Below are 27,212 nucleotides of genomic sequence, written 5' to 3' on the forward strand. Positions count from 1 at the left end.
GGAGGGAGGGAAGAAGAAGGAAGACAAACAGAAGGAAGAAAGAACAAAGAAAGAAAATAAAGTTTACAAAGCACAATTTAGTAAAATTAGTTTGACCCCCAGCACACACAAACATCTGTGGCTTCCAGATGACCAGGACTTTATTTGTTTGTATAATGACTGCATACTAAGCATTCAGAGAACATTTTCTAGAAAGTCTGTGCACAGAATCAGTATTGGGCCTTGGAAAGCATCTGCTTAGGGTCTGGTACTCTTGGTTTAACCATGAATCAAAGAGACCAGGGTGGAAAAGCATCCAGGGACATAGCATCCCAAGACTAGGAGACTGAAACACTGGCTCCCTGGTTTCCTTTCTCTGCCTGCGGTTCCTTCGACATGGCTGTGCATGTTGCAAGCAGAGGCTTCAGCGGGATGTGTGTGAACACTGCCCGCACTACAGAGGGCCAGCCAGCACTGTGACCAACCCAGACCCCGTTTCAAGCATTTTTTCTACAGAGACCTCCTCAGGAGCATCTCACATCTTTACATGTGTCCTTGTGAGTTGTCAGTCTTGCCTTGCCTTGCCGTTTCCATTTGGCTGAGCAAATTCTAGCCTGGCCTCACTGGAGCTGCTTCCCCACGCATGCGTAACTGGGTCAACAACATACCTTGTGGGAAATAGCATGCAAAACCATTTCTTCTTTAAGAATGTTTCTTTCTCCAAACGAATGGAACCAAATAACCCTGGACCTAAGAGTCTTGCAACAAGACAGGGTGTAGATTTTGGACCTTCCCAGGGGAGCTGATAGCTTAAGATTTTCCATGAAAGTCATCTTAGGGAAATAATGAAACTAAAACATTTGACTGATTATAGACAACTTAATTTTGCTGTTAGGATGAATTAGACCTTGATGCTTTAAAATAAAACATTATCAAATCTTTGAGGGCAGGCAGGGAGGCTCGAGAGTGAACCTAGGGCTTCTCCCATGCTAGGTAAATGCTCTAACCTTTGGGACATCCTCTTAAACTTTTTTTTTTTTCATTTTTGAGACAGGTCTTGCTAAACTTTCCAAGTCAATCTTGAAGTCACTCTGCAGGCCAGGTGGGTCTTGAAGTTGCAAGATTGTTTATTTTTAATTACAACTTTCAAAAATGTACATGTTTTAGTGTTTACAAGATGATAACCTACGCAGGGTGTGTGGCGCATGTCTTTAATCCCAGCACTTGGAGGCAGAGGCAGGCGGACTTCTGAGTTCGAGGCCAGCCTGGTCTACAGAGTGAGTTCCAGGACAGCCAAGGCTACACAGAGAAACCCTGTCTTGAAAAACCAAAACCAAACCAAAACAAAACAAAACAAAAAACCCTACATCTATGCCCGGCTTCATCAAATTCAAGTAACTTATCCTGATGCCCTTAAGAATTCTATATATGCCACAGTGGGGCTGCGCATGTCCCAGCTTCCTGTCTGCCCCACAGTGGGTCAGTCTGTGCATGCTCAGGTGCCCTGCTGCCCCCGCAGCCCCCGCAGTGGGCCTGTGCTTGCCCTAGGTTCCTTTCATGACCCTTTCAGAATTGGCCTAAGAAAGGGATTTCCAGAAAATGTATTTTAAGAAAACTCACCTAAGTATCCTGAAATAGGAATCTTAAAATTTGCACATATCTAGGAGACCAGAGGAAGCTGTCAGAGAGCTTTTCTCCATCACTGCCTGTCTTATTCCCTAGAGACAGAGTAGCCAGAAAACCATAACAACCCCCATCTACACACACACATACACACAGATACAAACACACACACACACACTTGAATGCACACACACATACCACATATACACACACCACACACAAACCACACACACATACCACACATACACATCACACATACCACATACACTATACAAACCATACACACATATACCTCATGCACATGCATATATTCTACACATACAATACAGACACCACACACACACACACACACGCACACATGCACACACGTAAGCGTGTGTGTCCCACTCATTATTATTCTTAATGGTTTAAAAGCTATTTGCCTATAAAAGGAGACAACAGCTGTCTTGCATAGAATCTGGGAAATACAAATATTTTGAAACAGATAGTTTAGTAATCTAGAGATTTGTAAATAGTAAACTAAATGTTTAAAATAGTTGAACTAAGTTTATTCCTTAATGAGTAGATAATATTAGCTTGATAATACATTGAAGAGTACAAAGAAAGAAATCTAGTACCCCCAAAATGAAATGAAGGAACCATTCTTTATAGGTAAGTTTCCTCCTGAGAAGCAGACGAGAATATTGTAACCAGCCTCCAACATGAGACTCCCCAGTCTGTCCATTTACCTCCACATGTTTGTTGCATGTACAAAGACAGTGTGTACTCATTGGATGGATGGATTAGCATTCTTGCATAACTGGCTTTTCAACTGTCCACATTTGAGCCTAAATATTTTTAGAAACCAATTCCAGCCATAAACACTAGGTATTTTTAATTCCCCTGCAATTAAGATACAGTCAAAGCTGATACAAAGATTTGGCAGCTATAATTTATAGTTTGCTAGAATTAAATTGTGTGACATTAAGACTTTGGGGGGACTCCCGAAGACTGAGACATTAGGTTATTTCAAAATGGAGTCATTACTCACTCACACCATCCAAAAGACTACTTTTTGGCTATGTCCTACAACTCCAAGATGAGCCTCCAAGTAGATCCTAAATAGAGACCAGCTTCCCCTCTGGCTACTTTTTAGATGGATACAGTTTTATTCTTTCCTTTCTGGAAGCAACTGGTTTTGATTAGGGGGGGGGGAGTTTTCTTTTTAATTCCTTCCAAATTAAACAGAACTCGATGTTGTTCATCCATAAGCTTTTTATCACTAGTCACAATCCAATAACAAACAATAAAAACTTGGAAGATTCTGACAGACAACCCAGCACTTGTTTTAATGACATCAAATGACGGGCCTGACTAGAGTACCCAACTCCACCCAACCCTGAACTCCCTAAACTATTTGGTGTTGTATAGACAGAGCTTTATAGACATAATGGAGGGTTTTATTCTGATTAACCCAAAAGAAACTCTATACATGTTACAGCATCTCATGAGGAAATGTGTTTGCAAAGAATGATTTTTTTTTTTAATTTCTATTTGGGGGTACTATTAAACCTGCAAATTGTGAGGAGAAAGACCAAACCCACAACTGTCCAATTAAAGCAAATTTTATTTAATTCTGGCCAGGTCCTAATGCTCCCAGAAAATGTTCATCAGGTGCTCAGAAAGGCAGAACCCACAAGGGTATGGTACTTTCCTCTGTGATCCAATGGAGACAGGCATACAATCCTGATGTACTTCCTGCCTATGTGCCTCCCACCTACATGTGAACAAGCACATCCTGTGCAGTTGGGGCGAGCAGCCTTGTTTACCAGAGTGAAAACATGTGACTCGTTGTCGTACAGGTACAATAGCCTATAGCATTCCAGGAAGTTACCTGTCCTTGGGCAAGGGGGGCTTACAGGTTAACTTTAGTCCTTACAAGTACTAGATTTCTTTCTTTGTCCCTCCTCCAATGCATTATCAAGTTAAAATTGTCTAGTCATTATGGAATAAACTTTGTTCAAGTACTTTAAATGTTTAGTTTTCGATTTCCGAGAAGATGGATTTTTTTTTTTTTTAATGTTACTGCATTCCCTAAAAGCAGAACCCTTCAGAGGCACAGCAAGAATTCTTGGTGGGGACCTGATGCCTAACAACACCGTGGCCCTACCCAGCTGACAGCTGAGGGGGCCACACTACATCAGCAGCCCTTCTGACTGGGTGGCTTAGGGTCTCCCAGCTTGTTAGCACAATTAGTGTGTCTGTGTCATTGTCACTGTGCCACGTCCTCCTTGACTTACTCACGGTTTTAAAGATGAAACTTTTACTGACTTATCCCATTTCCCAGACTCTCTTCACGTACACTTTGGCCTTGTCAACAGAATTCTATAAAAAGAAAACAAGGATTTGGCTATGTCTACTGTTTCCTTTCGTTCTCTCTTGTAGATGTTTCAAGAAAATTAAAAGAGGACATTAGCCTCCCCTTTGATGTGCTGTTTCTATGGCGTGAAGGATGGACGTCCGTTTTTTACTGTGTCTCAGAGCTTGGGCACATCCTCCCTTCCTTCCTCATGTCCCTGTTGGAAGAAAACAAGTTATCATCACCGTTGACTCCAATCTACTGCTCTTATTTTCATCTTTAGAGTTTCCTTTTTTTCTTTCCCTTTTATTGAAAATAGATTTTTTTTCATACAATCTATTCTGATTATGGTTTCCCTTCCTTCTCCTCCTCCTCCCAGTTCCTCTCCACCTCCCCTCCTAACCATATCTCTCTTTGGAAAACAAATGGGCTTCTAAGGGAATATAATATAATATAAACAGATCAGAATAGAACAAAACAAACAAATAAAAGGAGAAAAGCCCAAGACAAGGCACAAAAAACAGATCCAGAATCAGCTCCACTTGTTCACCCACTCTGGGATCCCATAAAAATGTAAGATCAAAGGCCATAATATACCTGCAAAGGACCTGTAAGGTTTAAAAAAAAAAAAGCATACAAATAAAAATTAAAAAAAAAAAATTTTGGCCACCTACGACTGGGCATGCAGCCTACCCTTAAGAGTAGTTTGTTTCCCCAGAGAGACTCTCTGGAAGAAGACTAAATTTTCATTTGCATATGGTTATCAGGTGGAGATAGCTTTGGGGTCGGAGATGGGAATGCATGTCTGCTTATTTCGAATCCAGGACCCCAGCTGGTGCAGACCTGTGCAGACTCTGCGAGCTGCTCGGTCTCTGTGAGCTGATACCTGCGTTAGTCGTGCTGTGTCTAGAAGGCCTTGTTTCCTTGGTGTCCTCCATCGCCTGTGGCTCCTCCACTCTTTCCACCTCCTCTTCTGCAGTGTTCTCTGAGCCCTGCGATGATTTGATGGAGACATCTCATCTAGGGCTGAATGTTCCGAGGTCTCTTGCGCTCCACATATTGTCTGGTTGTGGGCCTCTGTGTTTGTTCCCATCCACTGAAGAAGGAAGTTCTCTGATGATGTCTGCGCAAGGTTCTGATCTATCAGTACAGAGGAATGGCATCACGAGTCACTTTATTGTTACATTCCTGTCGCAGAGCAGTAGCATTTGATTTTCCCCTAGGTCCCTGGGCTATCTGGTCTCAAGTTCTTAGTCACCCAAGCAGTATAGGATATGAGTTCTATCTCACAGATTAGGCTGTAAGTCAAATCAGACAATGGTTGGTTACGCCCACAAGCGTCGGTGCCACCACTGCACTAGCACATCTTCCAGGCAGGACATCAGTGTAGACTGAAGAGTTTATAGCTGGGTTGGTGTTTACAATTCTCATTTGGTAGCATTCCAAGTGCCTTCTGGTACCATGAACACTAGCCCAAAGGGTAGGCACCAGCTCGACTTCTCCGTGTTCAAAGAGTTGCGTGAATGTCGTCTTCATCAGTGGGCCCTTGCCATCTGTTTGTGGAGAACAACCTATAGCCTTGCCAACAGCCTGGGTTATTCAGGGGTTGCCATGGAAACTTAATTAGATGTAACCTAGTCCTAGCACTAGAAGCTTCTTGGTGATCAGAAATGCCTACCTGGGGCTGGCTCGGTTTCCCCCATTATTTGGCAATTTCATTTAGGCATCTTTCATATATGTATATATTTTAGGAAGCGTCTACTATATTAGGTTTCCATCCTACCAGCCAAATGGTCCTTGATTTTAGCTGTCTGTCCAGTATTCCCACCCCCTTATCTCCTTCTTCCTTCCCCCTTCCTGCTTGTCCCCACCCTGTCCGTATAACTATGCATTCTATTTCACCTTTCTAGGGAGATCTATTTCTCCCTCGTGGTCCTTTACTCTATATCTAACTTCTGTGGTTCTGTATATTATATCATTGACTTAACAGCTAATATCCAGGTATAAGCAAATGCATACCATAGTTGTCTTTCTGGGTGTGGGTTACCTCACTCAGGACGTCTTTTTTGGTAGCTCCGTTCATTTCCTGCAAATGTTACGATTTCATTTTTAACAGCTAAGTAATACTCTTTTGCTTAAATATATTATATTATCTATATCCATTCATTTCTTGAGGGACATGGAGGTTGTTTCTTATTTCTAACTATTGTGAGTAGAGAAGTTATGAATATGGCTGAGTAAGAGTGTCTGTATGGTAGGATGAAATGTCCTTTGGATATATGCCCAAAAGTGGTCTAGCTAGATAATAGCATACGTACATAGATTGTGATCTTCCTGGAGAACTGCCATGCTGATTTCCATAGTAGCACCATACAGGCTTGCACTCCTTCCCACAATGGATAAATGTTTTCCTTACTCTACACCTCACCAGCATGAACTGTTATTTGTTTTATTGATCCTAGGCATTCCAATGGGTGTGAGATAGAATCTCAAAGTAGTTTGCATTTCCCTGATGACTAATGAAGTTGAACATCTGCTAAGGGTTTCTCGGCCATTTGAGTTTTCTCTTTTGAGAGATTAGTTAAGATCTGTTTAGACCCCACTTTTAAACTGGGTTTCTTTTGTTTTCTTCATATTCAGGTTTTTATTTTATTGTTGCTATTGGGTCCTTTATGTATTATTAGCCCTCAATTGGATGTGTGATTGGGAAAAAAATTATTCTTTTCCCTTCTGCAGGCTGATGTTTTGTCCAAGTGGCAGTGTCTTTTGCTTTGCAGAAACTTCATTTTCATGAGGCCCCGTTTATTAATGGTTGGTCTTAGTACCTGTGCTAAAGGTGCTCTGCTTGGAAAGTCTTTTCCTGTTCCAATGAGTTCAAGGCTATTCCCCACTTTTGCTTCTATCAGATTCAGTATATCTGGTATATTTTGAGGCCTTTGATCCATTTGGAGTTCAGTTTTGTGAGGGGTCATAAGTATGGATCTATTTGCATTCTTTACATGCAGATATCCAATTTGACAGCACCATTTGTTTAAGTTGCTGTCTTTTTTTTTTTACAGTGTATATTTCTGGCTTCTTTATCAAAAATCAAGTCTCCATAGGTGAGTAGATCAATGTCCGGGTTTTTAATTTTATCCCACTAATCAATGTGTTTTTCTGTATGTTTTCCAATACTATGCTGTTTTTATTGTTATAACTCTGAAGTACAGTTTGAGGTCAGGGATGTTAATACCTCTAAAAGTTCTTCTATTATTCAGGGTTGTTTTTACCTATCCTGGGTTTTTTTGTGTTTCCATATGGAGCTGAAAATTGTCCTTTCAAGGTCTGTGAAGACTCGTGTTAGAACTTTAATGGAGGTTGCATTGAATCTGTAAATTGCTTTTGGTAGAATGGCCATTTTTACTATGTTAATTCTACTAATCCATGAGCATGGGGGATCTTTCTTTTGATATCTTCTTCATTTTCTTTCTTCAATGTCTTAAAGTTTTTATCATACACATCTTTATTTGTTCAGTTATTTTATAATGTTTTGAAACTGTTGTGAAGGTTATTGTTCCCTGGATTTCTTTCTCAGTCTATTAATTTTATATTCAAGGGCTACTATTTTTTTTTTTTTGAGTTAATCTTGTATCCATCTACTTTGCTGAAGGTGTTTCTCCGCTGGAAGAGTTTCTTGGTATAATTCCTTGGCACACCTACATATGCTGTCATATCATCTGAAGATGAAGACACCTCACTCTGTTTTCTTCCTTTCCATCGTGTATCCCTTTGATCTCCTTCAGGTCTTTTATTGCTCGAACTACTTAAGATACTATATTGGATAGGTATGGAGAGAATAGACAGCCTTACCTTGTTCTCCAATAGCTTTCATTTTCTCTCCATTTAGGTTGATGTTAGGTGTGGACTTGCTATAAACTGTCTTTATTATGTTGAGTTATGTCTCCGTCTCCCTCATCTCTCCAGGACTTTTATCATGAAGGGGGTGTTGGATTTTTGTCAAAGGCCTTTTCTTCATCAAATGAGATTGTCGTGTGCTTCTTGTCTTTCAGTTTGCTTATGTGGTGGATTACATTGATCAATTTCTATGATAAATGTTATGCTATGGTTATGTTAAACCATTCCTGCATCTCTGGGATGAAGCATGCTTGAATTTGATCATGGTAGATAATAATTTTGATAAGTTCTTGGATTTGGGTTGTAAGTACTTTATTGAGAATTTTTGCATCTATATTCATAAGGGAAAGTGGTCGTAATTCACTTTTTTTGGTACGGTCTTTATGTTGTTTAGGTATCATAGTAACTGTGGTCTCACAAAAGAAATTAGACAATGAACCTTTTGTTTCTATTTTGTGGAATAATTTGAGGAGTATTTTTGTTAACTCTTCATTGAAAGTCAAGTAGAGTTCTGCATTAAAACCATCTATCCCTGGATATTTTTTAGGTGGAGGGAGAGAGACTTTTAATATATTTTCTGTTTCTCTAGGAGTTATAGGTCTGTTTAAGTTACTTATCTGATATTGATTTAACTTGATTCACAGTATGTATTAAGAAAATTACCTGTTTCTATTAGAATTTCCAGTTTGTTGAGTACAGTTTTAAAAGTTTGTCCTTATGGTTCTCTGGACTACCTCGGTGTCTGTGTCATGTCCCTCTTTCCTATCTAATTGGGTAAATTTTGCATTCTCTCTCTCTCTCTCTCTCTCTCTCTCTCTCTCTCTCTCTCTCTCTCTCTCTTTCTCTCTCTCTTTCTCTCTGTATTTTAGTTAATTTGGCTAAAGGCATGTCAATCTTAATTGATTTTTCTCAAAGAATTAACTTTTTGTTTCAATGATCCTTTTTATTGTTTTTTGTTTGTTTGTTTGTTTCTATTTTATTGATTTCAGCACTGATTTTGAAATCCCTCAATTTCTGATTCAGTAATGAATTATTCCATCATCACAAATTTGTAAACTTATTATTGTTTCTACTGTTGATATCCAGCTGTGATGGTTTGCATATGCTTGGGCCAGAGAGTGACACAATTAGGATGTTTGGCTGTGTTAGAGTAGGTGTGTCACTGGGGGTGTGGGATTTAAGACCCTAGTCCTAGCTGCCTGGAAACCAGTATTCTGCCAGCAGCCTTCAGATGAAGATGCAGAACTCTCAGCTCCTCCTGCACCATGCCTGCCTAGATGTTGTCATGCTCCCACCTTGTGATAACGGACCAAACCTCTGAACCTGTAAGCCAGCCCCAGTGAAATGCTTTCCTTTATAAGAGTTGCTTTGGTCATGGTGTCTGTTCACAGCAGTAAAACCCTAACTAAGACACCAGCTTTAATCCATGGTGGTCAGATAGGATAGAAGGTTTTATTTCAGTTTTCTTGAACCTATTGAGACTTGTTTTGTGTTCCAATGCATGGTCAATATCAGAGAACGTTCTATGAGCTGCTGAGAAGAAGATATATTCTTTTGTGTTTGGGTAAAATGTTCTGTAAATATCTGTTAGAGCCCTTTGGTTTATGACCTCAGCTCGCATTTCTGTTTAGTTTTTATTTGAATGACCTGTCTATCTGACAAGAGTGGGGAACCTGTGCAAAGGGAATGTGCAATGAGCCAACTGTGACCAGTGCAAACACAACCACTTTGAACTGAGTAGCTTTGACCCTCTTGGTTACCTGGGTAAGTCCTGGGAAGTAAACTGGGGTGCAAGTTAAAGTTGAGTCTTGCTTGCTATCTCAGTCCTCAGGGTCCCTCATTAAAACCTCAGAAGAGGCCTGTCCATGCTGAGTCCTTCCCACAAACTAGGAAGTCAGTGGACAGCTTTTCTCTGAGGTTCACTTATGTTATCATAAATGACCAGCAGAGGGTGCTCATATTCCCCACCCCCACCCGAAATGAGCAAACTAAAGAAATACCAAAAAATTTCTTTGCAAACTGTGAAACCCATAGAACCATAACTTCTGTCAATGTAACAGAGTACGGTGGAGCCTCCTTGGTTCTCACAGAGCAAAAAAACTCAGTCAGAAGGCAAATGAAGGAAGCCTTATGTCTATCACAGGTATGGAGAACACCATAGTTACTCCAAAAGTAAGTAAAGTATGGAATCTGGGAAAGCTATATATCTTCATAAAGGAAAACACTTGGGGCGAGGGACACATTCCTAAGCAAGCTCAGTTTCAAGTATACATTGCAGAGCGTGTTCCGTTTAAGTTTCTAACTCAAGGACAATGGCAAATGCCTTCTGGCCATGGTTAGCTCAAGGCTGTGCAGCACATATCTGAGAGGTTACTGTGACAGAAACACGTCTGAGTATGCTCAGTTTATTTTTCTCAAGAAGTTTTAGCTGAAACAAAGGAAAAGGACACTTCGAAGGTATGTTCATGTAGAAGGCTGCCAGTGGAGGTGCCTGCCTTGTTAAGCAGTTAATACTAGAATTTACATGTTTATTATATTACTTTATGCATGATGATAGGCTGTGTGGTGATTTTCGAGTGGTGATTTCTTTATTTTGTTGCATTTATTTACACATGTGTGCACATGCACACCTGTGTGCGTGCACACAGGCGGACATAAGAGGACAATGCAGGGAAGTCGGCTCTCCCCTTTCACTATGTGGGTCTGAGAGATCAAACTCAAGTCAGCAGGTATGGTGACAGGCACCCTTAACGACTGAGGTATGTCACCAGAGCCCTCTTTTTATTTATTAATTACTTTACCCCTTTCTTCTTAGTTCCCTTCTAACACTGATTCAGGAAGGATCACTTCAAGAAAGAAATGGAACCAAGGGAAGAGTGAAAGAGAGGGAGGCATCAGTACTTTTCTAGGACCAAATGGGCAGGTGCTTGGCTTTGGGGAAATGAAGCTTTGGGCTCCACAAGGCCTCTTAGAGAACCCTTGAGGATCTTGGTAAGGGTTTTCCCCTGGGTCCCAGCATCATATGCTCCATCTTTTTGTCCCGTGAATGAGCCTGGGTAGCTTCATTAGCAAGCACGGGCTTAGTTGTAATAGATGCTTTTTGAAGGCTTAAAGACCACATGAAGGTCATGCAAATTAGGTACAATGATGCAGTCAAACCAGGTTCCACACACTTCAGCACACCAGGCTTCTCCCTGTTCACTAACACGATCCCCTTAGAGAACGGGTTGAACACTGGCATTGTTTTAGGTGTGTGCACACACACACACACACACACCTCTGTGTGTGTCTGGGTATATGTTTACATGTGAGCCTATGTGTGGGCTTGTGTATGTGTGGGTGCATGTTTGTGTGTACGTGTGTATGTGCGTATGCGTGTATGCATGCATGTATCTGTGTGAGTGCATGTTTGTGTTGAGTGCAATGGCTTTATTGACACAAATCACGTACAGACAGATAGTACAAATCCATAGTTGGAGTTCTATCAAAAGCTGTGTGAATATCAACACGATTAAGTTTAGCATATTTTCTTCACCTCAAATGAAACCCCCATTTCTGGATAGACACCTAAAAAGAATTAGAAGCAGAGTTTTGAAAGGAGGTCTGTGCCCTGTTACTCATGGCAGGGCCCTTAGAAATAACCAGGTGCTGGAGGGAACCCAAGTGTCCAACCAAAGATAAGTGGATAAGCAAAATATTGGATATCACGACATGGATAAGCCTTAAGGATATTATAGGGGGTGAAACAAGTCAGACAAACAAGGCCAAAACGACGAGATTGTGCGTACCTGAGGCAGCTAGCTAGAGGTGCCGTAACTCATGGAGACAGAAAGGAGAATGACAGTTTTCAGAGCTGAGGGGGAAATACGCAGAACGTTACTGGTTACCAGATACAGAGTTTTCAATTTTGCAAGAAAGAAAGGTTCTCTAGATTTGTTGCACAATTGAGGGAATGACTTGGTGCACTGAACTACGGTTAAGATGGTAAGTTTTGCAATATGTGTATTGCCCAAGAGAATAGAGAAAAGGTAGAAGGCTACCCTCCTTTTAGTCAACACGTGCCCACCCTCCCACACACCCACCCTCCCACATTCCCACCCTCCCACATCCCCACCTCCATCTAAGCACTAACCTCCTTCTATCACTGTGGACTCACTTGTTAGAGATATTTCAGGTAAGAATCATGTTCAGTCTTGTCTCTTTTCCCTAATATTTTCAAGGTTCACCCCACTGTATCCTCAGTACTTTTCTCTATCACGGAGAAGCATTGCATTGAATAACTGAAGCACATTTAACTCGCCCATTCTTTCTTTGTTGGACATTTTCGTTGTTTCCTTGAACACGAGGTTTTCCTGCAGTTAGAGGATACACTCTGCTTTTCCGTGGCGACTTCTCAGCATCCCCAATATAAGTAGGTCTAAGAAATGTCTGAGGGGAGAGGAGAAGGAGAAGGTGGAGAACAAGGAGGAAAAAGTAACAGAGAGACAGAGAGGGATGAGAGAAGCATCTGCCAGAGAGGGAGCTGTGGGTGATGCTTGTGCCCTGGCAATGGCCTGCCTGAGTCACCGCTCTGGTCTAGCCCTGAGGCTTACACACTCTCCTACGCTGGCCTGGCTCTGCCTCACTGTCATCGAGTAGAACCACATGGGGACCGGGAAGCATCTGGCGTGCGATTTTTCTCTGTGAGGCTGAATGTGGTAGATCATCACACATCCAGACAAGCAGCGGATTGTGCAGAGCAAGCCACTCTGTTCTTAAACTGTGCATTTTGCTCAGTGTGAGCTATGAACAACATTTATGAGAGTTGGGGATTGAAAGTGACTATAAATGTCTATGCTATGCTTTCAGACTTTAACTGCCACCCTCTTGAGAGTCTGCCACTACTATCCACCTGTGACATGGAAACGGGTCAGTGTTCTTGCCACACCCATGCCGTCAGCCCATGCCTCGAAGTGTGTTTTGTGTGTATTTGCCAGGAAACCCCTTTCATTGTGATCTATGGATCTTCATGGCCATTGCCTAAAAGAGACTTGGAATGGTACTCTGGCTTTATTATTCAGTGCCCTGTAGAATGAGTCCTCACAGCGCAGAAACTGGCAAGCTCCAGCCTGAGAGATGACCCACGCTAAGGGTACCTGTTCCCAAGCCTGACAACTTATGGTTGATCCCCAGAACCCACATGGCAGAAAAAGAACAAACTCTAGAAAGTTGTCCTCTGACCTCCGTGTATACTGCCCCTCCTTACACACACACACACACACACACACACACACACACTCACATACACATACCTTCACACACAGATATACACTTACACACACATACTTACATACACACATACTCATATACACACACATACACACTCACATACACACACATACATATATACATACTTACACACATACATATATACACTTACACACACTTACTTATACATACTCATACACATCACATACACACATACTCACATACACACACACACACACACACACACACACCTTGTCTCAGACTCTATACAGCCTTTCTCTTATGTCCTGTATATAATCCACACCAGCTCCCCCATCTCTCTCTGACTAAAAATGTTCCAAATGACCTCTTAATAAAAACAGTAACAACTTGGATATAGATATATTTTAGGTTCCTGTGGGAAATGACCTATTGAATTTTTCACAGACAGTACTAAAGATATGACCATGTATATTCTAAAATTAGTTAAATTAAACATTCTTACTCTATAAGAACCGTGCTGTACAACTGGGAAGTTTAAACTCAGCTCTTTTCTTTGTTCTCAACTCTTGGCAGCCCACCGTGATATTTTAGAGAGAGAAAAACAAAAAGTTAACCTAATAAAAGAACAGTGACCTTGACATGTCTAACGAAATGTAGCTGGTAAATAAGAAACATACGACTCCAAGGGAAGAGTTTAGGACTAAAATTTTAAATCACTTTACTAGAAACATGTAGGTGGAGGAGATAAGAAAATAAATGTGAAGGGTGGCTCAGCCAGGCATGTCACATGTTCTAGATGTTTTACACAGAAGAGGAATGTATGTGAACTAATTAAAAAAAAAAAAAAAAAAGGTACATCCCATGCGACCACATCACTGAAGATCCCGAATCAGATCACTGTGGGAAAGTCCCAGACCCAGGATGATGTGACAGCTGTGCTGGTCGACCAGATGGCTTGCATGGGACACAGAATCAGGAGGAGGACAACTGAGAAAAGGTTACTCTGAGAGGTGGGAACTACCAGTCACAGATAACCGCAGGCCCCATAAGATAACCCTCACTCACATATAGGTGACAATATCCTGAACCACCCTGGATGCGCAACCTGAAAATGAGCCTTGGCCCACGGGACTCTCCCCAGACACAGGCAGAGTGAAGCAATTTGTTGCATTTTTTTTTTCCCCTTGAGCTGACATTTGGTTTGAGGAAAAAAAAAATATCAAAAAGCTTTAGTCGTGTTTTCTGAACACTATGTCAATGTTTAATGTTTGAATTATTGTTTGAATAAAATTAGACATAAAATTTACTGAGGTAACAAAAATATAGACCATTGAGAGCATTCCAATCAAGAGTCTCAGGTCTTAAATCTATGTTTTTATCAGAGCATGCTACACTGAGATTTGGGAAGTATTTTTCTGAGCGTTTTAAACTGTCAGACTTTGTTTTCTAGCCTCACCAGCTGTTTATGTTGTCTAAAGGTCAAGATGTTGCAATGATGAAGTCTTGGAACACAGAGTTGACTCTCCTCTCACACGGTTCACATTGTACCAGAACTGCTGGCCGATATTGTTCCTTCTGAACAGGGGCAACTATAGAATACCACGAATCATCCATTGAAGAACACTTTCAAATCAGCTCACCTGATTAGCTGCCCAACTCCCAATTAACTCAGTGTAACGTAATCCCTTAGAGATCACAGTGGCAGGAAATGTATGGGTTTTATTAAAATCGTTGCAGGTAGACTGGGAGAACTTCTCAGGGGGATCCTAAGGGACTAAGCCCCAGCAAACTCTAGGGCTGTGAGAGGAAATAATTAAATTTCCTTTCATTCCCTCCAGCCTCATTACCCAAATGCTGAACGTGGGAGAGAGGTGTCCATTGTACAAGGGCAGGGAGGCTGGCCAGGGTGGTGGGCTGTCTGCTATGTGGAGATAACATTGTTGTGATCTCCGTATTGTACACAGCCAGACATCTGAGCCTGGGTTGGATGCTGGGGCCTAGGATATCACATCTATGGATGCTCTCCCTGTGACCGATGCTGGAGGTGCTTACTCTAATGTGTTAGTAGAACACACCACTCTGATCGGTTCATTCTCCGTTGGTCTGCATTTCGGCCACGCTGCTGCTAGGGTGTCGGAATGCAAGTGATACGCTGCTCGGGAGGGAGGTGAAGCACAGGGGCCACAGGCCTTGCCTCTGGAAACTGGAACACTGCCAGAATGTTGCTCAGGGAAGGCAGAGCGCAGTCAAAGATAAGGGTCCCAGTCCATGTTCTTCCTGGGAAGAAGCAGCGGGATCTGGGATGGGTGTTATGATTCTCAGACTTCTGTGTACACCAACATGGCTCAGGAGGCAAGAAGTCGAGAACAAGTCTGCAGGCCTGCGCTGAGCCTGGGATGGGGCAGAATGTGGCTTGGCTCCGAGTGAGTGCTAAAGTATGGAGGAGCTGAAAGAGAGGCCTTCTACGGGAGATCTACGTGGCTCTTTATGACAAAGCCTCTACTCCCCCACCTTGATGGAGACAGTCCTGGCTTGTCCAAATCATTTTATTCATGGTGGATAAAGATGCATACATCTTACTCAGGGTGAACCAGAGATTCAATACCTTTTGCAGGAAGGGATGCCCAGGAAGGGAAGCTCATTGGTTAAAGACTAGATACCTCATTAGCATGGAGATCCAGGTTTTTATGCGATGCAATAGGCTGTCATGTTCCTCTTAGTGAGCTGTTATGGTCACGTGCTCCAGGACAAGCACTTGCTGTCCTCAATTATGAGATTTACCAGGGTTCTGAACTTGCTTCCACATTACCGGTTCTTCTGTCTAGTGGCACGGTCCACTGTCCCACAATCCTCCTCAGGAAGATTTTATTCATAATAGGAAAGAATGTTGAAAGCAATGACCTTTCACAACAGCCTACTTGATTTCTTTTGCCCCAGATGTTTCTAAGAGTCCTGCCTGCATGCCCAATCCACCCCCAGTTTGGTCAGTGGATGCCTGAAAAATCTGTGCATTCTGGTCAAGAGATATATTCTAGTGTCCTCCTTTTTCTGTTTTTTTAGAGTAGAATCAGAGAGTCTTAAAGGGAAGAAGTGGCTGAGTTTCCTGGGTGTCAACTCACTTTTCAGGACAAGTCAGATTAGACCCATGGCCTCTCAGTATTCCCCACAGGAAGAACGAATCAGTATAAACTGTGGAGCATCTGATCTAACATCCCTCGTGCCCCACTTCACCTTCATTCAGTCCCTTGCATGCCCTCACATTAGAGTCTCTCCTTCCGGTGCTCGCCTAAGGATAGACAGTGTGAATTAAACTCACATGTCACCGGTCACACCTGCACAGAACCTGCCCCCAGCTACTTCTCCGTCCTTTAGAATTTTTAATCTCTATGTAGCAGAGGAAGCTTTGCCACTCCAAGGACTTGCATCTTCGGTTCATATCTTGTCGATGTTCTGAGTTACGCAGAACAGTCAGAGGAAGCGGAACACTGCAGGATGTATTATGCCTTTTGCTATCAGGGGTGGGGGGCATAGCTCTGATGAACTGAACATCCATCCGCCTTATTGATTATTACATAAATATTGTTGTTTGGGTAAACAAGCTCCTCACACCAAAGACTCTCATCTAATCTATGTTTCATGAATGAAAACATCACCTCTTTGCTGCATTAGTCCTTATTGTGCCCTGTGGGCACAGAACCGAGCTTATTTTATCATGCAGCCGTGGGTTATATGCTTTCTGAGATCTGAGTCTGTGTCTTATGTTTGTACCACGTACAGCACAGCACTTGGCAAATAGACGCAAACCGGAGCAAACCGTGGCAAAAACTGTCTGCTTTGCTCTTGCAATCACATGCAGTGAGTTCCGTGGAAGCCTGGGTCTCTGTCCCCACCAGGATGGTACAAAGTACAAAGCAGCGTCCGTTACATCCACCAAACTTGCATGGGTGCCTAGCACAGGGCCAGGCATATAGCAAGAAGCTCATGGATTTCTGCTAATCGATGAATAAACATGTAAGATTCTCAAGCACATGATTCCCAACCAGGGAAAAAAAAGGATGACTCGGGGTGAAAACCTTCCAGGAGAAAAAAAAAAAAAAAACATTTGAAAGCACTTCTGGGGTGGTATTAGATAAGGAAATCAGGTACCAATGTCCCACAGTTTCTTGGACTGTGTCCTTTATCTAGTCCATCCATAGGAAAGGATGACATGGTTCCTCAGGAGGCTTGAGATCTGCTATTTTGATGATGAGAACCGAGGCAGAAGACTTGCACTGTCCCTGGCATAAAGCTAAGGTAGGCAGGACCCACATACAACAACAACGTCTGCATTCTTCTTCAGAGTCTTTAATGTCGCCTGTTGTGATGGGGACAGGTAGCGTTTTAGAAAGGGATGTTGGTAGTTATGTTTAGGCAATAAGTATGAAGAAATAGTTCCCATCTTTTAGATAAGAAAACACAAGACAGACATTATCTAAAACACATGCACCATTTATCTACTTATCAATAGTTATTTGCCGTGTGGTGGGCACCAAAAAAAAAAAAAAAAAATGATGAACCGAGTTAATACCATGAGTATTATGGATCTCAAGCAATGGTTGTGAGTAGGAGGCCAATGAATGCTTGTTGTGACAGCGAGGGAAGCTGTCACGGAAAACCCAGGGTGAGGCTGACATCAAGTATGTGAAGCGCAACAGTGGGACCGGTTTCCTCCTATACTGTGGGCAAGACTTTTAATTGTAATAGAAAAAAAATTAATTGGGTACCACTCATTGATTTGCTCATTCATTTGACACATCTTTCTGATGTGTTTGCTGCATTGATATAGTTCTAATGACACTTGCATTTATTCAAAGCTCTATGCTCCCTATATATTATCACATTTAATAATCACCCTAAGTGTTATCATGCAGATGAAGGAAACATTCACAAGCTGAGAGCCATGGCCAAAGTCAGATGATGGTGGGCAGCAGGGCTGGACTGATATCCAGGCGCATCTGGCACCAATATCTGGATCTTAAACCATAAAGGTGTTTCTCACCATTGTGCATGGTGGGGAGCCCCAAGACAGTATAGAAAGCGGTTAGTTAGCGTACCTGGCCCTGGGAGTTCTTTCCCAGCTAGTATCTTTACATAGCTAGCTCCAGGTAGAACAAGATGAGGACAGGACCACAAAACAAGGCAGACAATATGTATATTGGACTTCTGAGTCATCTGGGTCTGTTGGTGCAAATGGACCACAAACCTCAGTAGTACAATTGGGCCAGAGACTTGAAAACCAAGATATGTGATGGTGGAAATAAAAATAGATATTCTAGTTCCCTTCTGTTGCTGAAGTGAAACATTCTGATGGAAGGCAGCTTAGCAGAGGAAAGGATTTCTTTAACTTATGCTCCCAGGTCACAGTCTCTCATTAAGAGAAGGCAGGGCAGAAATTCACACCAGAGCTCAAAACAAGCCATGCAGGAACCTTGCTGACTGACACCGGCTTAGCTAGCTCCCTCTCTGCATTAGAAAGGCACCACCTACAGTGAGTGCCTTTCACCTCAGGCAGTTCCTCAGTCAAGCTGTTCCTTTCACTTGACTACCTGAGCGAAGTTGACCATCACTGACAACCAGGGCAACAGGTTAACCAGAGAAAGTTACAAATATCGGGTTAGAGGGGAAATTCAGGGTGCTGGTAGGTTCACAAGTAGAACATGGAGTTAAGAAGGGAAGAAGGAAGGAAAAAAAAAATACAATCACAGTTTCCTGCCACATCTCAAGGCTAGAGTTCAGTCTTTGGGCCTCGAGTCCATTGCCAATGTCTGAGAAGAAGGATGATGTGCTCAGTGTTCTTCCAACCACTCTAGCAGGAGAGAGACAAGGAGCCTACAGTAGTTATGCAGATGGGAGTAAGTAAGAGTCTGAAGTTCAGAGTTGGCCGAGAACCACCAGAGATGGAAATACAAATGGACATAAGCAAAGACAACAGCGAGGGGAGTCATTTCAGTACTCTAACTGGAGAGCCAAGAATTGCAAGCAGCTTTCCTGGTAGCTCTATGAAAGACTATATCTATATTTTATACGTGGGAGTATTATGTATTATGTGTTATATATTATATATTATACAGTACATGTTGCATTTATATTTATATACTTATGCATTTAAATATTATTATATAAGTATGATTGTATTTTATATGTTTAGTAATTATAAATAATACATAAGATATATTATATATTATTTATATATTTTATATATTATAGATGATAGATTGATAGATAGGAATAAGACTTTTACTTCCTTCTGCATGACTGCAGACTTCTTTTCACTCTCCTGCTAAAGTGTTTGGAGAACACTAAAGATTATCTGCAGCACCTCATTTTTCTGCTTAGAAAATTTCAACGAACTCACGGCACAAAGACTAAACTCTAGCCCTGAGGTGTGGTAGGAAACTGTGAAACACACACACACACATATACACCCCTGTGGCTCAGAATACAGAATGTGTGCACTCATAAGACAGACATCACCTAAGAGCTCATTAGAAGCTCAGCCCGATCTAAGATACGCTGTCAGGTCTACACTTTCACAGTGTCTGCAGGAGATGCCTGTGCAGTATAAAGGGGTCCTACTTTATTTTCTTTTGGAAATGACTTAAAACAGAAGAATGGAGAATGAGCCACTTTGTGTGGAGAAAAATCCAGCCTAAAGTCACAGAAAACTGATATTGCTTACATTTGATAAAACATAAAATTTAATACAGTATAGAGTGAATGTTAATTCCATAATATAGGTTTCTCTGTAAAATGCTAGAAAAATGGTCAATTTTATGTTACAAGATGAACATAGTTAATGAAGAAAAGTGATAAAGAAATCCCAATGTGGCTTGTCCTGAAAGCCCTCGTCACAAAGGTCAGAGGCTAGTCGGAGGACATGGTTAAGTGCCACAACAGTGATACGCTTGAGTAAACATGGCTCCAGAGGCAGATCACATGTGACTTCAGGGCCACACGCTCCTGCTGAATGAGCAAGATGCCTGAGAGATGAAAGTCCTGCGACATCAACAATGAGACAAAGTGAACACTGAACCCAGGGTGGCAAAGCCTTGGAAACAGGGCAGTCGTCAAGTTTAAGCTAGGATGGCAGACGAATGACCAAAACATGGTATAAAAAATAACCACAGTGAGGCAGGAGTGGGTGAGGCAGGAGTGGGTCGGCGGGTGGGGGAGCACTCTCATAGAAGTAGGGGAGAGGAGGGGATAGGGGGTTTGCACAGGAGCAACAGGGAAGGGGGATAACATTTGAAATGTAAATAAATAAAATATCAATAAAAAATAACCATGGTATCTGTAGTTTTAGGGAAATTGAAGTTACATAGACATCATTCCTCCAATGAAGTTTGACTAGTAAAAATGGCAACTGAGGCATAGCCTCTTTTGAGAATTTCACTTTATTTACTTACTTTATTTATATGAGTACACTGTAGCTGTCTTCAGACACACCAGAAGAAGGCATCAGATCCCGTTACAGATGGCTGTGAGCTACCATGTAGTTGCTGGAAAATTGAACTCAGGACCTCTGGAAGAGCAGTCAGTGCTCTTAACCACTGAGCCATCTCTCCAACCCCAAGTGAGAAGTTTGTAAGAACAGAATCAACAAGCCATAATAACGAATAGCAACTGACCTGAAGACCTTCCAAAGTTGTAATATGTAAGAATTCATTGAACCTGTATGCCCCGAATATTTTATGTTTTCTCCACCTTTGTCCTTAAAGTTTCACACTTCAAGGACAAAGCGATGAAGAAGCACAGTGCTAGTGCCCATCTTAAGCACCACAAAATCAGGAACAAGGGCGAGCAAGCTTGGTCAGTGGGCCAGGGTGCCTGCTGTCAAACCTGATAATTTGAGTTTAGCTCCTGGGACCCACATGTTAGAAGGAGAGAATCTATTCCTTCAAGTTGTCCTCTGACCTCTACAGGTATTCTGTGACATGTATACATACACACACTAAATAAATACATGATATATACATGTATAATGCATAATGTATTATATTATATAATATAATATGCCACAGTAAACAAGAATTGAATATTTTGTCCATTTAGGCTATTGCTAATTGCAGAAGACATTAGAATAACAAAAACCTTCTCAGTTTTACAGAGGAAATAGTATAAAGAGATGACACAGAGATAGATATGGATAAAGACATAGAGGTAGAGGCAGAGATACGTGGGCCTCCTGCACGACCCCTTGAGGCTACTGAGTAAATGGTAGTTCCCTGACAAACAACAGCATGGCTGAAACTCTTGAAGCGAGATATGACTAGTGTAGTTGGTTAGCTAAACTGACATCTGTATTCTTTTTAAGATTTTAGCAACAGCTTTGCCAACATGTAATGCATATTTCCAGCAACAAGGAAATTACTTCAGGATTGACAGAGGAAATATAACACCGAAGGAAAACTGGAAACCAAGACCTTGGACTCATGAGAGCAGGGTAAGCCATGTTGGCTCTCAGCCTGTACCACAAATGAAAAGCAGGTTCGTGCATTCAGAACTCTGTATGGCCCTGAAGATGCTGACCATGGAAGCTCAGATACGCCTTCTAAATAGAGACAGAGGGAAGGGAGAACTGTGTTGAGAGTAATTACAGTCTTGGAGAAACAGTAACTTTTATTCTCTTCAAAGCTGAAGGTCTAAAGCTAGGCTCTGGAGTTGTGAAGTGTCAAACCTGTGAACCCACAATTCCTTGTCAGGTTTGCAAGAAGGAGTGGGTTGTAGGGAAAGACTTTCTTCCAAGCTGAGAAAGAAGAGGGTAGGTACTATGTGCCCTAGGGCAGTGCTATAGACCCCAAGAAGACTGTTGGTCAGAGCTGGTGTGATACCCAGAACCTCCTTGGACCTTGAACTCAAGGGTTTTAAAAGGCCCAAATAATACTTGGCTGTCTAAACATACTTCACTCAGAGTAACAGCCTCTGTTGGCCTGTTTGCTCATTTGTTTCTTCATTACACAGATATATTTGAGCATCTCTGTGTGCATATGCATAAGTGGACACACTGCAGAAGCAAATGGAAGCAGACGGGGCTACCCTGCTAACAAACGAAGCCTACGAAACAGTTGCATAGATACTGTCAAAGATTTTTGTTGTTAGATAATCTCACTGTGTAGCCCAGGCTGGCCTGGAACTTGCCACCCTCCTGCCTCAGCGCTGTGCCACTATGGGAAAAGTGAAAGACCTTCGTTCATGGCTGAAGCAGCTGAACAGGTAAAAACAGAACACCTGGACGTGAGCCCAGTCCTTAAGATTTCTGTGGAGGGATGAACCGTGTGCACCAACAGGTTGGCTACAGGCAGCATGGGGCTTCAAATGAAAGAAAAAGACGCTGCCTATGAGTGTGAGAGATGCCTCAGAATTCCTGTCCCTTCCTTCCTTCCAGCTTTGTGAGAACCCGTGTGGTTCCCGAGACACTCCATGAACCTTTCTGACCCCGGGCTGAAAGTCTCTCTCTTCAATCTGGGATTCCCCGGGAGGGAAGAGGAAGAATCCTCCCTTCATCTCTGGTCCTCTTCTTGTACTGTGTTTGCTCCTGGAGGGGGGGGGAGAGTGTGTTTAAAGTTACCCCCACAGATGCTGCATCAGGAAATCAGGGACCAGCCAAGAAATCTGCATGTTGACCAGGTACCCCAAAATGATTCTGGCCCAGATAGTCCATAACAACACTCTGAGAGACCCATTCTGAGGAGCCATCTTTTGTTTCTGGACAGAAATGACCAGCTCTGTGTAGCTGACATAGAAAACTCCCTTTATATTCAATTCAGAGATGTCTTTCTCTGGTATTCTGTATTCTGACATGAAAATATAACTAATTGGGATGGCAAGATGGCTCAATGGGTAAGAGCACTGACTGTTCTTCTGAAGGTCCTGAGTTCAAATCCCAGCAAACACATGGTGGCTCACAACCACTCATAATGAGATCTGATGCCCTCTTTTGGTGCATCTGAAGACAGCTACAGTGTACTTATTTATAATAATAAATAAACCTTTGGGCCAGAGCGAGCAGGGACTGGAGCAAGCAGGGCCAACTGGAGCGAGTGGGGTTGACCAGAGCAAGCAGAGGTCCTAAATTCAATTCCCCAACAATCTCATGAAGGCTTACAACCATCTGTACAGCTACAGTGTACTCATATACATTAAATAAATAAATAAATAAATCTTTTAAAATATAATTATATAATTAATTGCTTCCATATCAGGGGTACCATAGGGCACTCATCAAACAGAAAATGACATCTACTAGTAAGTCAATCACAGAGTTAATTGAGTAAATTGATTACAATCAAAGAACACATAATAAAGTCTTATTTTTGTATGAACTTTGTTTCAGTTTTGCAGAGGGGTGTGTGTGTGTGTGTGTGTGTCTGTGTGTCTGTGTGTGTGTGTCTGTGTGTGTGTGTCTGTGTGTGTGTGTGTTTGTTTGTAAATACGTACACATAATATAAGTGTCACACTGAATCTACTAGATTTTCGTGGGGATTCATATGCATATTTTTTTTACTAGAGAATCATTCATCAAAAATCTTATAAGGGAATACTGGAAGCAGATTAATGAGGAGGGGAAGTTAGGGAAGAGTGGGATCTTCGGCTAAGCTTAGCTTTGTCCTGATCTCTCGGGGACGTGGACACTTGAGTCACACAGCAGGGTTGTTCTCTATGAGGCACGGCAACTGGCCTGCTGCACTCTCACGTCCAGGAGTTGGCTGTGAGCAGAAAGCCTTCCAGAAGAGGTGGCTGCCACCAGCCAACAGAAACTCTTAAGATAAGGGGGCACTTGTGGGGCACACAAAAGGGGAACTGGCATTACACTCTCAGGCTCTGCTCAAACCCACTGCTGGGTACTCTTACCGTGATTTTGTCATTCATCTCTGTATCATGTGTCTGCTAATCTTGACTAGAAACATAGGAACCTTTTGCTCATATGTGGGATCACCAGAATTGCAAAGTTCGTGTATCTGCATTGGCAGTTGGCGGTCATAGATACATGTATATTCCACACAGGTACATGTTTGGCCAATAGACTCACGTCAGTATCTTTCAGTTTAAGGGATCAGGCTGATAGTTTGTAGAATATCAGGATTGTCCAGACTCTTTAGACTCATATCATGACAGAAAGAAAGAAAAAAAAAAAAAAAACAAAAAACCTAACACAGTAAGACGTCATAGATGAACAAGCATGGTTCAGTCCTCAGGTGATCAGGAACATCTTTAGACAGGCATCCTGCTTCCTGAGACATCAGCCCAGCCCTTTCTAAACACCCCCTATATCTGCTGATCATTGGCTACAGGCCTCTCCAGGGACTGGAGGGAATTTAGAGGGAGATGAAAGTGTAGCTTTCTATATGGGGACCACAACAAGCAAGTAGCTGCAAGTGGTTCATGAGGGCTCCCATCATGCAAAAAGGGCGGGGAGGGGCTCTCCTGTACCCTACTACAGGACTGACTTTAAATAGAGTTCTGACCTCTCAGAGCCTGATCCGGTATGGCAGATTCTTACTTATGTTTCTGTCTCCCATACAGGACTCTGCTTCACTGTGTGACAAGGCCCTGGCCTGCTCTCTCTATACCCTCTTCAGAGGCTGATGCATAATTGTTACCAAACAAGCATTCTCCAGACAGAGAGCAGTTCCGTGCAGATCACAGAGCAACTTGAACTCCAGTCTAAATACTTGGAGTATTATTCTGTTGGCAAAGAGGACGTGTTTGAAAGGCTTTGTTGGCAGCGGTTTGGAATACAGACTGGGCCAAGGACAGAAAGAAGAGAACACCCAGGAGCTCTTGCAGGAACACAGGCAGAGTTGCGTGAGGCAGAATTTGAGTAGAGGCTGAGTATCTGCGGTGGGGAGGACACAAAGATAATTAATGTGTGTTATTATCTCCAGGGTCCAGATGGCCCCAGGCTCGCATCCAGTATAGATTGTCAGGAGTTGGAGTCTGGCAAGTGTGTTAGGAGTTCTGTGCTTATGTGCTTAGAGGCAGATGGAAGAGGGGTGCCCTTTCCCAATGCTTGGACAGAATAGATACAGGGAAACAAGTAAATGTCTGTTCTTTCCTTGTAATGCACAGACAGAATCCCTAAAGTACACACAGGAGTATTCTTTTCTCTCCATATTTTGGATAGAATTTCACAATTGTGAGAAAACCAAGATTGTCTATATGGAATACGCTCAGCCCATCAGTACATGAGTCGCTTAAAGGGAACCAGTGTGTGCTTTCAGTTTCATCCTTGAAAGTAACGCAGGTTCCAAGGCTGAGTCTTGAGCACATTATTCTCGGCAGGCCTCTGGACCGAATCCAGGTTAGAATAATTTATCTGTGACTCAAACAGGTCATATACACTCCAGGAAATCCTTTCCTTTTTCTTTCTGAGCTTTTACAGACCTTGACTATAAGGTAAGCAATTTACATTCTTCCCCGTGACTTTTGGCCAGGTATCTGCTATTGTCACTGCTTTGTGAGACCCAACTACCTGGGAGCCCCAGTTATGTGGACTTGGATTTGCCAGGGTTCTCCCTGGGGCTGGCCTGAGATTTATCATCAATAATATTCCTTTTTCCCTGGGGACTTTGCCGCAGCTGTTCACTGTGAAGCCCAGGTACACATTAATTCCTACCTCCCAGGGGGAGAAAGCAGAGAGAAACATATTCCTGAACTGTTTCCATATCAGCTTTGCTAGAAGAGTCATCAGAAACTGATTTGCAAGTAGTACATCTGGGAAGCATTATAAACCGAAGGCTGGAGCTGCGCACAGTGTGCATGCATGCACTTTATCCAGGAAGAGAAGCTAGAAGCTGGAGTGATGGGTTTGAGGGGATAGGCTGAAGGAAGTAGCCACTGAATGTTTGTGTAACAATAATAAACAGCAAAAATAACACAAACTCGTCCCTCCTGGGGTTTTTTTCTCCAAAAGCAATTAATCACTAACATGTGTGTAAAGGTTTTCAACCAGAGGTTTGTCAATAGAGTCTTTTGTTTGTATTCAGAGCTTACCCTACAGCCAGAGACTCTTAAGCAGATGGTCCCTCTCACACCCTCCTACCAAACTTCACACCCCCTCAGTTCCTGGAGGAGAGCTGAGAAAGAATAGATGCCAATTAGGAAAAGAACTTCCTGACACTTTCTGTGCTGATCTGACATCCAACCCTCTCCCTGCAGCAGCCCTGTTTCCGGTGGGAGTGGTCTTAGAGGCCTCCAGGATCCTAGGGAGACCACATTCTGGAGGTAGCCATTGCACAACACATGACCAGAGCCGGTGACCCATTTTGAGACTCTTGGCAGGTCACACAGTCCCCTCTCTTATAAACAACAGGCGAATGAGCATAAGATACATTTGAAAAGAGCAAATGCATGTATTTAAGTTAGTTTAGAAACTTTCTGAGTTTCTCCTTGGCATCTCAAAATAAAACCAACAACAGCAACGAAAACCGATTCCAAATCGTAGTGAATTCGTCTGTATGTTGTCCCCCTACCCCTGTGTACACATAACATCCCCTGAGGGACTCCAGCTTCTTGTCCTTTGCTCTGCAGTCCAAAGCTGATGAACTAACTGACCATATCTTTTAGAGATGTGTTGATGAGTGGACCTGACAGGAAGGTTAGGGGTTTTCCCAGGCCCATGAGCTACAGACGGGGGAAATGCTCTGCCTCCCTAGATCATAACCTACACATGTAGGAGAGAATCGCTCTGACAGTTTTCAATGCCAACATCATTATAAGCAAACTAAGACTTGTACATTCAACACCATGCGCTATCTGTTGTAAGTGCGGTATATGAGGGTATATACACTATGAGGATGAAGGACTTGTTTCCTGTTCCCTTGGTCTGACATTCTTTGGTTCCTTCCTGTCTAGTCCACAGCTGACTGAACTATCCAGGTCATTGTCAACACTCCTGAAGGAAACAAGCACCGAACACATAAGAAGTCAGAAGGAGCAACTCCGGCTTTTACCTCTCTTTTGGCTCCTCTCTGAGGAGCTGGATCCTATATCAGCTTTGCAACCAAGGATATGTAAATGCAGAAATAGAAATATCCAAGGAGGTTGCCGGGGAGAGTGCAGACTGTAGAAGCGACACAGCTTCTGGGACAGACCCTGTTTCTGGCTCCAG

At 42.5% G+C, this 27,212-nt stretch overlaps 1 pseudogene; it reads left to right on the forward strand.

Moving 5' to 3' along the window:
- Positions 1 to 27,212, forward strand: part of LOC110324690 — a 96,847-nt pseudogene that overhangs the window by 24,170 nt on the left and 45,465 nt on the right.

This window comes from Mus pahari, chromosome 7 (assembly GCF_900095145.1).
Source record: "Mus pahari chromosome 7, PAHARI_EIJ_v1.1, whole genome shotgun sequence".
Taxonomy (NCBI): Eukaryota; Metazoa; Chordata; class Mammalia; order Rodentia; family Muridae; genus Mus; species Mus pahari.